The sequence below is a fragment of the Ciconia boyciana genome, chromosome 1 (genome assembly GCF_034638445.1).
Source record: "Ciconia boyciana chromosome 1, ASM3463844v1, whole genome shotgun sequence".
Lineage (NCBI taxonomy): Eukaryota > Metazoa > Chordata > Aves > Ciconiiformes > Ciconiidae > Ciconia > Ciconia boyciana.
The window spans coordinates 163,189,467-163,206,032 of record NC_132934.1 but is presented as its reverse complement, the minus strand read 5'-3'; the positions used below and the strand labels follow the sequence as shown (position 1 = coordinate 163,206,032).

General features: G+C 36.5%; 1 protein-coding gene across 1 annotated transcript in view; it reads left to right on the top strand.

Moving 5' to 3' along the window:
- GPC6 (glypican 6) overlaps positions 1 to 16,566 on the top strand; it is a 786,710-nt gene that overhangs the window by 558,338 nt on the left and 211,806 nt on the right. The gene's annotated exons all lie outside the window — the stretch shown is intronic.

Here is a 16,566-nt window from a genome sequence, read left to right as displayed (position 1 = left end):
TGTCTTCAGTGAGCAGTTCAGTTTTGTATCTGCAGAATTAGGATAATGGAGATGATAACAACGTGAATTTTAATTTAGAGTTTGTGAGGCAGAAGCTATAGTGCTCAATTCCACATAAATACTGATGCAAAGATAGAATTTATATTTCCATATATGATAATCAGAAAGTTCTTGTAGTCAGGTTTCTGCTGTTCATCTTTTTTAAAAATATTTTACTAGCTGAAAGTTTATAGCAGAAGAATTATTATATGTTTAGAAAAGCTTGTTTGACATGAAATCTCATTCAGGAGAACAAATCTTTTCTATAAAATTAAAGTTGAATGTCATGCCAGTTTCATAGATTTTTCTATTATTATTATCTTCATTTACTTTTCATGGAGTTAGTGTATACATCACAATGGGAAAATAGACTCTGGCACCTATCAGTGGTAGAAGAAATGCACTTACAGGAGACAATAACAAAGATTCATAAGGAACTGCAGTAACACATTTTATACAAATGGCCTTTCCGTAAGTTTGTTGCTTCTTGCTGAATAGCAGTCATTAACTGCAAGACATGGCTGGCTTCATGAAGAGTTCTAGGAAGGCTTGATTCATTGTTGTGACTTTATTAATAAGAAATCATGAACCTGAATTAACCAACCAATTTAGATAAGACCATCTGTTGTCTAATAAGATGTGACTGTAATTTGAATAGTGGTTTTGTAATAAGTGTATTATGGGATGAAGGACAAGCAGATATTAGCTTTGTCTCATTAGCTTCCTGGAAAAAAATGTAGTTAGTTTGCCAGTATGGAACATGGAATATTTTTTTCTTTAACTCTTAGCTCATCCTGTGTACAAGTAGACTCCCCCGTCTGTATCTTCTCTACCATATAATAATGTCAAAACCAAAAAGAAAATGGGGTAAGAAGCACCTTTTGGAACACCCTCGTGATCATTCATTAGTGGCAATAAATCTATTTTGTTCTTGCTTGATTCTCCTTGGTGTTATAGGATATCCTGACTGCTGTGAAGATGAAATGGCAGGCACTAGCTTATCAACATTATATCAATGTTACTTGGTTTTGCTTTGTTTAGTTGCCCTCTCTGGGCTAATACAAGAAGCTAATGTCAGCTAAGTACTGAGAGTGCTGGAAGGCGGTCCTTTTATTTTTGGATGTTTGGCAATAAGAAAATGGACAAAGCACATGTAATGCTGACTTGTCAGCGCAAACTCTCCTAGCAGCTCTCTCAGTTTTTTATATGGATGTTAAATAATACTGTAGAGTAGATTAAGCTTTACTACTCACTATCATGCTTTTATTAAAACTCTAAAACTGAATTTATAGAAGCATTGTCCAGTTAAGTAACAGGGATAAATCTTTTCTTTGGTCATACAAAACCAGGCATTAATCCATATGCATGAAGATTAAGACAGAAATAAGTACAGATCTGTATGGCAGTGACTTTTCTAAAACCACATTTAGGAGAATGTTGTGTATTTTGTACCAGTTTCTTTTTGAGCTGTTGCCTTCTCTTGTGTCTGAGTGTCCTTGAATACTGGAAAGCAAAACAAATGGTTAACAAGGAATATAGTACTACTAATTAGAAGATTGTATTAAAAAAGTAAATTATGCTGGATGAAACACAGCCTTTCAAAAACTTGTTCATATACCCTTAAGACTCTGTGTCATTTGGAGTATTCAGTAGATCCCAGCCAGCTGAGTTCCTATTTGCTTAGTTTTGCAAGTTTAAATTTAGAAAATGAAATGAATAATGAGTATTGGGAAACTCGGCAAAATAAAGCAGACTGGAGTTTTACAGTTAGTATGACATTGGCTTGTGTGTGATACTGTGGGTGTTGGATGCCAACACAGCAATGCACCCTGGAGTGGTAATGGCTACCAATACCTGAGGATTACCAAGTTCTTGAGTCTCTTAATAAGTGCTGTTCCATCATTTATTTATACTGGTTTTTATAATTCCAAACTGCCTGAAACAGTAGCACAATATATTACAATATAAAACTGCTATGAAACAAACTCATGAAGGAAGCCTAAACATACAAGATACTAAACTTCCTTTCACTCCTCATAAGTGAGTTCCTTGCTATGGATATTATGATGTGAAAAATTATGTCAACACCTTTTGCAATTCCATGTTTCACAACACATAGATACAGGAATGTAAAACAGCAAATGATACCAAGCTCTTCAATCTCCCTTTCCCTCTGCTCTGTTGGTGCCGTCTTTCCAGTCTGAATGCTGAGCTTCAGGGACCAATGCTGACACTGAAAACTAAGGCACCTTTTAGGTAAACAGCTGGCTATCCCATTTCCTAATCAAAAGCAGAAAATAATCCCGTATCTTGCTGAAAGCAACCTTGCCAGATCTGGCACCAGGATCAAGGTGGGCTGTAATATGTAGGATGGGGCCCTCCATGGACCTCAGACCGAGAAGATGACAAAGGCACACTGAGCCCTGACGCCAGGGTGCTTCTAAGCCTCCAGGAAAGCAAAGAATCTGAAACCAATTCTTTTAATAAAAAGATCCAGTTATTGTATTGACTTTTTCAGAGGGGGAGGATAATGAGCTTTCTGTTAAGCAACTTAATGAAGTATCACCAGAGAAGAAATTACATAATATGAAATCTTTAGACAGGATTGAAAGAGCACGTTTTGTATTTCCAGAACAATAAAGATTCATTGCAGCTTCTCATTTCTTAACAAACCCTAAAGTGAAAATGTTGTGTCTCCATAAATCCCAGTCTATCAGTCTGGACAGAGAGATGCTTTATGTTTGCATTCATACTGTTTTAAAGCTGCAAAATAGTATCCACTAAATTTTCTGAAGCAATTCATTTTTTAGTAAATCTGTAAAGAGATGTAAGGAGCAGGAAGCCTTTTGTATTTGCAGGAGCACAAAGTCTCAGCCAACAAATACAATCCAGGCAAAATGAAAATGTATTGCAGGTGGTGATCGCCGACTTGCAGAAGATCAGAAAGTTCTTTGCACATGAGAAAAAAAAGATACACATCAACAGTAGGCCCAAAAACTTACAAATAATATTGCAACATTTTAGTCATGTTCGGTTAGTTTTCTTTGTATCTTGCTATGTTGTTTTTTCTAACACATTTTTGGATTTATGACTAAGATCAAAATGCAGTATTTACTTTGAAGGAATATGCAAGGGTTAAAGTAAAAGGAAATTCTTTTTCAGCAAAGGCTCAGATAAGTTAAACATGTAACAGTTTTCATTATGTTGTGGAAGACATTTTTGGGCAATGATTGTTACACGTGTTATGCCTTTTAGAATTTAAGATCATGTCTTGTATATGTGAATTCTGCTGAATATGATTAATCCCAGAAAGCAGCCATTGAAGCCTTTGGAGAGGGGAAGGAAAAAAAAAGCTTCTATTTTAAAGCCAAGGTTATAGTCAAGGTTAATTCAGGGTGTCACGAAAGTGTGACTGTGACAAGATTTAGTGACGATGTAAGGGCAAATTAATGCAAGATCAGTGGCCTGACTATTGATTCTTATCACGGGATCCTGTTGAAATGAAGTCATTATTTAATTACACTTTTACTTACACTATAAATAGTTCCTAGAATAGACTGCACTCGATTTTGATGTCTGCAGCTCCATCTCCGCTTTTTTTTGTGTGTTCGTAAGTGAGTAGGGAATGGGAATAAGCACTCAAGAAAATCTTCATTTATTATACTTCACATGCTGTCATTTTCCCACAAAAAGCAAGCAAGCAAATGTTTTCATTCTTCCATTCAGAATAGTCTATGATCTCAAATAATTCTGAGTACAGGAAACATGTCTTGAAACCTCTGAAGATTTTAAGATCAAAATTTCTCTAAATTTCATTCAAACAAATCAATGTTCGAATGGTTTTCTTGCTCTTCTTGAGTGGTTTAATTTTTATTTTTTGCTGTCTCTAGAAGTAGACTCTAAAATTACTCTTCATAGTAAAGCAAGTAACTTAATTGGGACCTACAAGAAGTTAATAAGTACTTTATAGGGACTTAAGATACAACAGCAAGGGCTTTGCTATAGGAATCTATCAGGAAAGCTCAAGTATCTATAAAATGATACCAACATTCACTGAACAACCAAAATTACGTTGTTTCCCTATTGTATCCTTGATTCTCTTGATTCTGAATCAGATCTATTTGGCAAATTTGTAACTAATAAAAAGTTATCATAAATTCAGGTTTAATTTGTCTTGTGGACCAACCCCCACATTTTGTCAAATTACACAAATTTGAAGACTCAACAATTAAGAAAATGTAACTGGTTGTCATTATAATGTTATTGTCTGAAAAACAGTATGTAAAAATGGGCAGAATTCACATTTTAAATGCATGGTTATGTTTGTCATTTTAGAACATGGAAGCATCTCATTCTGTGCTTGTATAATACATAGTACAGTGCAAATACAGTCTTGCTCAGGACAAGAATCTTAAATAAATAATTATTGTGTTGAGGAAAAAATCACAGCTCAGTGGAACTCAAGTGTCATAAAAAGTTGATGAGAGATTTAGATTCCAATTAATCAAATAAAGGGAGTAAAATTAATTTTTTTGTTTTGGATCAGAGTAATAAGTAAAAACAATCTGCAGAGTTTAATCTGATCCTCATTGTATCTCCCCATATTTATGAAAGCTTCATCTCCACGGCCTGTTTTTTGTCTTGTATACTGTATTTTTACATTACTTTTAAATAAAAGAAAAATAAAACCATTTAATACATAAACATAAAAGATAATAAATGTAATGTATGAAACAAACTCAGCCTTCTCCAAGACAAGGTACTGTACTCTTAGTGAGATGATAGCCAAGCATCATTTAGTCCATGGTGTGGACTTTTCTCCTGCAAATGTTATTCTCATTTAAAAATTTTTCCTGAGACAGAGAAAGAGAGAGAGACATAAAAAGTCAGCGTATTAGATGAGTAAGTAATGTAATAGCTTCCTGTAATAACCATCTCTAGTTGCCACTTACTAATCAGATATTCAAAAAATAAACAAATAAAATGCAGTGCATAAGGGGTTTGCTTGCTAGTTCGGTATCATGTGATTAGCCATTAAATGATGATATAGCAAGATCATTATTTAAAAAAACAGAAGATTACAGAAATTTCTCTTCTCTCTTGTGCACCTGTGTTCATAAGTAATAGTGTTAAAATTTTCACATCTATTTTCAACTACTACAGAGGTAATACATACATTTAAATTGGAGAGAAAAGATATAAAGGGTTTTGTTAATGCTTTTCCTCTGAATGAAGAAAATCAGTTATAGCAAAATTATTTCTGGTTCAGGTTGTCTTTCAGTGGCCTTGACAATTGAAGGGTTTGAGAGGGAGAGAGAGAGAGAGGGGCTGCTTTCTGTGCTTCAAGATTTCAGTCTTGGCTCAATGTGTTTCTAGTTATCAAGTCATTTTTTTTTATTTCTTTAACTTTTCCTCATCATAATAGGTGCCCAGCAGTTCTTTTCATCCAGTCTCTAGCAGCAGCAGTGTCACTGATCTCACTGTTTTCTGTGTTCACGCAGCCAGTCAGAAGCGGGGTGGGTAGAAGGGGAAATGGGAACATGGGTTGTAAAGGGCTGATTATAGTAGGAACCCACTTGCAGGAGTCATTTTGTACAAGGAAATATTTCTGCAGCATTATTTTGTACTTTGTTATTCCAATGTTATTTGCCAAAGCTGTCTTTGGGTTTTATACATGCAGTTGTAACCAATGGACAGAAGAATAGCAGGATCAACTCTGGTGTTTTGGCACATAGCAAGGGGCAGGTCTGGGCTTGTTACTAAAAATTGACCTTTCTATATTAAGAAAAAAATCGGCCACCCTCACAGCTCCATTTTCTATTCTCCTTGAAATCCCAGATGTTCTCCTAAACAAGGAGAAAAGGAACAAAGTCTGGGTGAATGTGTTTCTGAGGCTGGAGGATAGTCAACAGCCCACTGACCAAGGCAGCAAAGAATAATACAGGAAAAGTGAAGGCAAATGTATATAGTTTGGTGTCGACATTAACACAACTCCAAGCTTTTTCATTTGTGTCATTTATAATAATTTCCTGATTGTTCTAACTAAAATCTGAGACACATATACCTACGTAAATCTAAGATTGACTAAGCCCTGTGTTTGTTTCTCTCCATTACCTCTAAAAGGGTTCCAAATAACTACATCAGATGTTGATGCCTAAATTGTAGATAAATACACTTAAGTGAGATTAACCCCACATCTGTCTAGCTCAGAACTGATGGTAGGAATGGTCCATTCACCTGCTGTAAACCACAGACCATATCCACAGTGAACGAAGCATTCTAGGGCATGGCCCAACATAACCACTGTTCAGACAACCTCACTTATGAAAGGTGCTTCAAGTGCTGAACATTTTCAGGTTATTTTTGTGACCTAAGGACCAGCCCCCATGATGAGCACATGTAAAGTTCTGTGGCAGATGACAGAGTCTTTTGCTTTTGACTTTTTCCTGGGCATTGTATGCTGTGTTCCTCCATTCTTGCTGCTCTGGTTGCACAAAAGCATCTGAGCACACTCAGGGCAAAAGGCTTCTGGCACTGCGGGGACAGAGAGATGGGAGACACTCAGGAAGATGGGGAGGGATGCTGCAAAAACCAAATGGATGCAATGAGGGCAAATTTTCCTGCGGACTAATGGGATACCTCATCACTCTCTACAACTACCTGAAAGGAGGTTGTAGCAAGGTGGTGTCGGTCTCTTCTCCCAAGTAACAAGCCATAGGACAAGAGTAAATGGCCTCAAGTTGCACCAGGGGAGGTTTAGACTGGATACTAGGAAATATTTCTTCACTAAAAGGGTTGTCAAGCTTTGGAACAGGCTGTTCAGGGAAGTGGTTGAGTCACCATCCCTGGAGGTATTTAAAAGATGTGTAGATGTGGTGCTTAGGGACATGATTTAGGGGTGGACTAGGCAGTGTTGGGTTTACAGTTGGTCTCGATGATCTCAAGGGAAGGGTCTTTTCCAACCTAAACAATTCTATGATTCTATGACTAGTTGCAAGTAGAAACCAATTTTACACTTGCTAGTCTAAGTCAGAAGGAAAGTTTAGCCTTTCAACTGATAGCAACCATTCCTTACCTATGCTCTTTATTTTGGAAGGTTTGCTAGCATGGAAAATTTCACATTAGAAGTATTGTTTTATAAGCTCTAAAAACTGTTGAAGTTCACGTCTCTTTTCTTTTAGCCTGTTTCTTTTTTAATTTCACTTATTTAAGGTCCATCGAGATGATAGAACAGTGTCCATCAAACAAAACTTTTGAGAAATCTCAGCGTATATTATCTGATTATTTGTCTGTGGGCTGTTCATGGTATAGGTTTGTGGGACTGTGGACTGAGGTGCGGAGTGGTGGTGGCAAAATTAGATGTAAAAAAAGCAATGACAGCAAAAAAGGACTACTTTTATACTATGATTTTTCTCTGTGAATTGAAAAACTGTCTTTTGATGAGAGAAGAGCAAACCGGATGTACCCAGCTGAAACTGACCTCCATAATTAATTTTGAGGCCATCCATCAGATGGCATTTTACTGACATGGGGAATGAGCAGGTGGTCCAAGTTTGCTTCTTGGGCCAGAGATACTCGTGCTGCAGAATCCAGTTACTGCTGGCTTTAATTGGCTGTTATGTTTCAAGTATCTTATGTAGGGATTCTGAAAATCAAGTAAGCATAAGCAAATTTACTCTTTCTCTTGCTCTGGAAGCAATCCTTTAAATCCAGGCAGTGGATTGGATGTCTGGGAGACCTTGCACAGCTTTGAAACTCTCTGCACTTGCCCATGTAAATAAAAACTTGAACCTTCATAGCTGTCGGTGCAGCATCTATTCCATTCACTCCGGTGCTTAAGAGAGAAAAACAGGTATCTTCTACCTTCTAATTTTTCATTATAAATGTTTCAGCAGCCTTATAAGGCATAGATCTTTAAGAACTAGTATTCTACTTAGGACATTTATTTCTAGAGATATTGTCAAGAAACAATGTACTATTTGCTGAATGGACAGGCACAGTGATATTGTACTTTTTTACAATGGTTTGTGGTATGTAGACCAAAGTTGTCATGTTCAGAATCTGTTCCAATATCCACCTTTAGATACACAGGACACTATCAAGTTTGTGGCATTTCTCATAGCCACTGGAAAATTTGGCCTCTCTGTCAAAGGTTTACAGTAGTGCTAACTTCACAGTGATATCCCTGTTGTCTTTTTCACTGAAGGTGAATGATACTACTGCACTGATGAGGAAATCTCTCCCAACTTGTGAAATACCTTTGTGTTTTGGACATGACTGAGACTTTCCTTACTTTTAAAAGGTTTGGAAAGAGGTTGTGGTAGTGTATCTGACAGTTCAACCATACCGGAGATGGTAATGATGAGACATCTTTCAGCAGGCATTATAAATGGATATCTGGCATTGAGAGTGCCTTTATGGTTTGAGCATGTTTATCCTTGCGGTTATGGAAACCAGACCACTAGGTGGATTATATTGCTGTATATAAATTGTATTCCAGCATGTTTTATAAATCAGGTGGCTTAATCAGATAAAGACAAATGGCAATGAAATAGCATAAATACAAATTTACTGCCAGGTAGCCATTATACAGTGCTGTATTTTACTTTTCCTGGATTTTCTGACTTAGCTGGCAGTAAATTCAGTCATTTGCCACTTAGAGACATGGGTCAAATTGTCATTCAGTCCAATCTGTGTGGTCCTTTCAGGTTCAGCATGAATGAGAGTTTTGCCATCTAGCAAGGACTGACATTTTATTTAACAAGCTATAGAACATCTTTCACTTTGTTAAAGAAGAACTTGGCATGCTGGGGCAGAAATACAAAAATCCCTGCCCTGTTCTGGCTGCAGATGTATTCAGGACCAGTTCAGTCCACAGCACAAGTCTGTTCTAACTTAGTTTGGAAAGTCTGTGAAAGTCTGTTGGGAAGAGTGACACCAGCAGGGACAAGGGTGGTCACAGTTAGAAGCCTGCCCCATATACACTGGATCTCTGACCCAAGATTTCATGAGTCCTCCATGAAGAGCATAGCTGCAGTGGCTGCATCAGCCCTGTGGAGTACATCAGGTCTACGGGATGGGTGGTGTTGTAGCCGTTGATTGCATCACCAGAAGATCTGTGGAAGCACCACAGATCCAGATTCCACCTAAAAAAAGACCAAAGCACACAGGGTGGTTTTGTGCACAGATATCACATCCTGACCACGCAGTCACGATGCGGCCACGGTACCTGGAAGCACTGCAGTTTTGAGTTGATGCATGGAGTGGATGGAGGAAGAGGTTACTCCTTCCCTTGCCCTCCAAATCCATTTAATATAAAATCTTCAAGCTGAGAATGTATTAGATATTGAAGTGATAGGAAAAGATGATGCACTTGATGTTAGCCAACGGCTGGGAAGTATGCATCTGGGACAGGGGCTTCAGTGCATACCGCAGAGCACTTCCATCCCACTGAGGATGATATAGGATCAGTGCTTTCAAGGGCTGTTGACAGATCTAAATTATAACACATAAATGAGTGATTTCTGCACCTGAGAAAGTGAGAACTGCAAATCAAGATACTTACAGTAGTTTGTAGTGGTAACTGAAATTGTTGGGTTTTAAATAACTATGGCAAAATGTCTGAGCAAAAGAAAATAATCTTAGGCTATCTTTTTTCCCAGTTTAATATCTTCTTTTAATTTTCACATTTATAGATCTGCTGCCTTTTAGGTCTTAGTCAGTCCAACATAGAATGCATTTTCTTGCTCAGTTTTGAATAAAGAAAAAAAAATTAAACAACAACTTACCTGCTGAGAATTTATGAGGAACAGAATATTAAAAGGAATGTTTTCATATGCTTGTAGACTCTATTTCTGTTTTGTACATCAACCTAAAATTCATGGTAGATTAAATGAAGATTTAATAGTAAATTTCACATTTAATATACCTCTACATAAAAGGAAAAAGCAAATCTGATTGTCAGATATAGTTTTGTAGTGTAGGCTTTGATCTGCTTCCTGCAAGTTTGAACAAATAACCAGTTTAAACTCAACAAATTTTCTTTCATTGTGTACTTGCTTATTTCAAACCAGTGCTACAATGTCCTTACTTTCCATTAGAATGTTTTCCAACACTTATAGTACCTAAGTTATAATTTTATAATACTAGGTATAATAGAGGCATTTTGCTGCTGCAGTTCACCCTTCTATTAACTACAGGGAATAAGACAATGCACCTAATTTTACTATATATGTACATGATTTTAGGTTTTGTGTGTTTATGTGGAAATGAGTGTGAAGGAGGAGGAAAGTTGGATCTTTTACACAGGACTAGTTTGTTTTAATACTATTCAATAAAACATTCTCAGGGAAATTATATACTTGACTTCATATCATATAATCATCCAGTGCTAGTACTTTGGACCATGTTTTTCTGTAGCACACAACTCAGAGACAAAACAGTGAGAAGAATCCATGTTCCTACTGCAGAGACATTAATTTCCCTAACTATTCTCCCTTTAATCACCTTCCTATGTTTCTCTTATAGTGACTTGGAAGTAGGACATGCAGACACTAGTGAGGACCCCTCTGTTGTTACATTTTGTGTCTATAGGGAAGGAGTTATTAGGAAGAGAGATAGAAAAGAGAAAAGAAAAGAAAAGAAAAGAAAAGAAAAGAAAAGAAAAGAAAAGAAAAGAAAAGAAAAGAAAAGAAAAGAAAAGAAAAGAAAAGAAAAGAAAAGAAAAGAAAAGAAAAGAAAAGAAAAGAAAAGGAAAGGAAAGGAAAGGAAAGGAAAGGAAAAGGAAAGGAAAGGAAAGGAAAGGAAAGGAAAGGAAAGGAAAGGAAAGGAAAGGAAAGGAAAGGAAAGGAAAGGAAAAGGAAAGGAAAGGAAAGGAAAGGAAAGGAAAGGAAAGGAAAGGAAAGGAAAGGAAAGGAAAGGAAAGGAAAGGAAAGGAAAGGAAAGGAAAGGAAAGGAAAGGAAAGGAAAGGAAAGGAAAGGAAAGGAAAGGAAAGGAAAGGAAAGGAAAGGAAAGGAAAGGAAAGGAAAGGAAAGGAAAGGAAAGGAAAGGAAAGGAAAGGAAAGGAAAGGAAAGGAAAGGAAAGGAAAGGAAAGGAAAGGAAAGGAAAGGAAAGGAAAGGAAAGGAAAGGAAAGGAAAGGAAAGAAAAGAAAAGAAAAGAAAAGAAAAGAAAAGAAAAGAAAAGAAAAGAAAAGAAAAGAAAAGAAAAGAAAAGAAAAGAAAAGAAAAGAAAAGAAAAGAAAAGAAAAGAAAAGAAAAGAAAAGAAAAGAAAAGAAAAGAAAAGAAAAGAAAAGAATGCCAAAGTGATGGGATGAAGATGCAAATTTACTTTCTACTATGCAGTTCCAAAAGCTGCAAGTGCAATACTCAGCAGAAATGTGGGCACACATCCCATAAACGGGTCATTCCAGACCATAGTCATCATCCCAAGGTGCACTTGAGCATCTGTTAAATATTTTATATATGGTATTTATATTTACAAGTAGCTTTGTGAAAATCTAACAAGAGCATTTGAAAGACCATAAAAGAGGAAATGGTAACATGGAGCTATAAGGTGATCTCACATGATTTGGGCCCACATAATGCAGTGGGCATTTATGGATCCTATAAATAGACAGTGAGCTATTTATAAAGCATTCCTCTGCTTCTGTGCTACCCTGAATATATTACTAAGACATTGTGTATTGTATTGAGGAGCCTGTGGTTGATTATTAGAACCGAGCAATGTATCTGACTAGATCTTTGCTGGGATACCTTAAAGACCTGACACCCTTCTTCACTTCAGAAGTCAGAAAAATAGTTTAAGATGTTCCCTTTTGATCTCTGTACTTGCATATGATCCACACAGACGTTGTTTTACTGTCCTGTCTATTGTGCTTCATTCACATCATGAAATGAAACAGGAGCATAGCAAAGCATTATATTCTGTTGTGTCTCAGATAACCAACATCTTGCTTTCTACTGGGCTGGAAGGTCTTCAGCAAATAGTCAGTCTTTAAAGCAGGCTTTGCATTCCTTGCTGAAGTGATGACTGTATTTTTGTACCCATCTTGCCTCTGATGAGGTGTGACCAGCTTATTGATAACAATCAGATTGAATGTTTCATTTCAAAACCCAGCACTCTTTGTTATTTGGCCTTTTGAATTTCATGGAGAAGGATAAAGAATATGGGCAACTTGAAAAATCATGGTTTGTTTCTATGGACATTCCTTTGCTTTTTTTCCAAATAGCCCAGGGCTACTTATGGGATTTTACCCTTTGAACTCACTTGAAAAATGTTCAATGTAGGAATATGATGAAGCTTATCAAGTAAACAAAGCTATCAATGTTGGAGTTGCCTGCTTCGCTATCCCTACAATTTTACTTCTCTCTCTAGTAGAATACGCTACTTTTAGTACTAGTCCACCCAGTTCCTACCCTTTAGTCGCTGCCGATATGCAGTCCAGAAAATTCATCAGTCATGCAGGAAGGCACCTGTAAGGAATCTGCATATCCTTACTTGCTGTGTCCAGGAGATTGCCATTGTCAACAAATTCAGATAGTGATCACCTTCCTATAAACTTTAAAGTGTCTTTTGCATCATGACTCCATGTTTCTTAGAGCAGGAAGGAGCTGGAACATATTGGGTCAATCTGTTGTCACTTGTCACCTCAAATTATTGCATAACTCATCATTGACCAAGACTGCCAATATTATGTATGCATTTATTTCTTTCTCATCAGGGCTAGTGTGTTCTTGCTGACACCGCACAACTAAGACATCCCACAGCCCTCTGCACCACTCTGAGCTTCATGCCCTTTTTAAGTCAGTAAAATAATTCACAAGTCAGTGAACAGCGAATAAGACTTACTTGTGAGTACTTATGAGTGATCAGAACAGTTTTGCTGTTCTTTCTCTCTCTATTTGAGAGAACTGATTTTCTTCTCAGGTGCTTTTCTGTTTTGTACTGTGAATCATAGATAGGCAGTCAGCAAGACTGCTCTCAGGGGTGTAGTCTGCATTTCAAGCTTCTTGGGTGTTGTAAGTAGGACTGATTTTGACCATTCTTCACATCATTTTCTTATCCAGCTACTGCTGCACAACATGTCTAACTGCTCGATTTGATCATTATCTCCTGCTGTGGCAGTTCTCTTTTTCTATCTCAACCCCTTCTCAGACTTTTCCCTCCTGCTTATCTGAGGGTTTGATTTCCAGATTATCAAGGACCTCCCTTCTATTTCTGATTTGTACCTGGGCAATACTTAACCTACTTCTCTGCAACATTTTTTTTCCTCCCAGTGAGCACAAAGCCACTTTTGCTTGACTATGCAGAGCCTAGTCCAGCATTTTTTCCTCACCATTCTTTCTTGATGCCTCTCAACTTGTCTCTTCTTCTGGCTGTTCTACAAGGCAACTGTACATCATTGCTCAGTAACATCCTCCTGCTTTTCTAGTTGGAAAAAACAGTGGATTCTTCTTGCTTAACTTTAAACATATGCATGAAAAGATATTTGCACATGGATTAGTCGTTACAGCACCACAAGAGAGAGTAATCAGCACCTATTTTAGATGCCTGTTTTTAGGTTGAAGTGAATCTGTTTTGTAAGGGAGCATAGGTCAGATTTTGATATCTGTGTCTAGTCAAGCAAATCATACTAAGGACCTCTTCTAAAATGCTGGACTTTATAGATCTTCTTTTTGCTCCCCAAATGATTTGAAGTAGCCAGTTTCAGGGCATTTTCTGACTCTGTTGCTTACAGTCATGTCTTATTCTATTTCCAGCCCTGGAAAATTTAGCACATGCTTTCCTCTTAAACCAAGGCCAAGGCCTTCTTATCTGGTGGAGGCCATAGACTTTTCTACATGAGGCTGGAAGAAAGGAGCACAATACCTTTTAAGTGAGATGCAGTGGGGTTTTTGTCTGGGAAGAAAGCAGAGGAACTACTTTTTATTAAAAGAATGTCTTAAAGTTTATGTTCCAGAAGAGATGGTGGGATTTGAAAAGCCTAACAGCTGTGAGATTCCTTCTTTATTTCTGTGTAACTGAAAAATTCTCAACTCCTGGGAGTAGAAGGAAGAAATTATTTCAAGGATTTTTCACCTTAGCTTTGCCCTTGAAATGCTGGGAAAATAACAGATGGAATCCATACCTCAAATTCTATTTAATGTGGGCTTACTCTAACAACAGATGAGAAAGATAAATATTTTTCCAGAAAATTTGCAGGGCAGATTTCTCAGCTCAGTAATATCTCATGGGATGTAAACCCCCATATCCTGGAGTATTTTCTCAGCTTGCACTATTTTCAGTCTAAGAAATTCGCGTTTTAATCATATTTATAATCAAACAGCATTTTTCCACCCAGTTTGTTTGAAACTGATTATGCCTCTGACAGGTAAAATGGGATTTAAGAAGAACGTTTTAGTATTTATATCTGAACATTCAAACATTTTGTTTTGTAAAAACTTAAATTTTTTAAAAATTTGTTTTAAAGCATCACTCGGAAGTGATTCAATAGATTAAAAAAATAGCTTTACACAAATATCCTTGTGACTGCAGCTTTTCAAGAGGTTTTCTAAATTTGGATTTTCTGTATTCAGATAATCGGATAAGTAATTTTCCTAGTTTCCTAAAAATAGGAAAAGCTGTTCTTTTCCTCTGTAAATAGAGGTTCAATCTCACCCAAGTAAATATCTGAATATTTTGTCCTCATGGTTTTTTGCCCTTGACTTCTGTGGGGAAATTGTGAAATTCCACAATTCATCTCCAACAATGATTTATTATTTGATATACAACCTTCCTGATGTAAATCACTTAGAGACTTGCAGTCCTTATCTTCCTATAGCCAGTTTCAGAATTACTTCAGATAACTTAGGCAAATCACAGATGAGAACCATACTTATGAGCAGTGTTGAAAAATTCTGGTGCATAACTTTTAGGGTTTTATCCATCTAAATACCTTTAAAAATTGCTTGTGATGTTTCATTTTTTCACCTGTAAAATGGAGGAGCAATATTTGTCCACCTTCCAGAACTATACACATACTGGAACACAACTATAGACATACTGAGATGACCAAATAAGTATGAAAAATGCCTCAGATTTTAATAAATGTTGGAAAGAAATCCAGTTGCCATATTTCTCACGATTTCAAAATCATAGATAATGGAAAAGGACATCTCAGTTGAACAAGAACAATGGCTAAATGTTCCTCTTTTAGAAAAAAATAAGGTGGTTCCTCTGAGTTGCAGTGGGGTAAGTGCTTAATGCTGCACAGTTTGTATCAGATAGTAAATGTGTAATTCCTTTTTTACATTATAAAACTTTTCTAGGGTTCAACTATATTGCCTTAAAATTGTTTCTAATAGTTTAATTAGCATATTGAACTGTAAATTATATATTTTCTATAAAGTATTTTATTGGTTATCAAAATATTAAAATCAAATTTGCCATGTTTTATCTCATCATATTCTCGAGATATACTATCCCAGAATTGTGGGAATCTTGCAGCTGTTTAACTGGCTGTAGTGTTTTACTTTTATTTTTGTTAAATTCAAGCACAAAGTCAAAGACACTAGTACAAAGCTGTAGTACTCAAACCAGGTCTTCTACCTTTCAGTCATCTGGGATGTTATGAATTGTTAAAAAGATAGCTATTTTTATCTTTAGGAAGTTAGTATTAACTAGGCTTTTGGTTGATATAAGCAAGTATTCTCAAACTGATCTTCTACAAAATAAATTCCCAGTTAAGTATGGCTGATGCAGTATTTCCATTTTTATATCAGATTGTGCTATAAAAGCAGTGAACTGAGACCTTAGCATCTAAGAGCCAGACTGAAACAATAAGAAGTACTTCAATAAAGCATTCACATATCTTATGAATATTTCTATGTAGTTCTAATTAGATACACAGAGACATATTTTCAGCTGAAATCTGCTGAAAAGAACTTCCTTGATATCTAGATTATTAAATGAAATCAGCAGTAACACAGTGCTCATGAAAATAGCCAAAATATGGACAAGGAGAAAAATGAATCACTTGGATCCAACAGTGAGCAAATCTTGTTTGAAGAAAAGAAAGAGCAAAAGGAAGAAAAACATCATTGCCAGCTAAGCTTTACCCGCTTTCCCTAGTGAAAACAAACAACAACAACAAAAATCAATAGGGATTAATTGTAACATGTTGAGAAGATAGCGTCAAAGATAGATGATGAAAAGTAGTGAGTGATCGGACTGAAGTTTAGTCTTTGTAGTGAAGTTAATTAAAGATGAAAGGAAAGAAAAAAGGACCTGTAGCTCTTAGGATGGGTGATCCAAAGGGTTGTGGCAATCCTGTGTACCCTATAAAGTGTACTTCACGATACGTCTCAGTCTGATCCCAGTTACCTCACTGTTACAATGGGTTTACACCCATTTCATGAGATCAGAAAAGACGTTTTTGTGCTTAGGAAAAGTTTCCTCAGTTCTAGCAGGTTGAATGCAATAATCAGCAATTCTTAATTAAAGGTTTTTATTCTTCCTTTTCTTCTGAAATCACAAGCATGAACTTC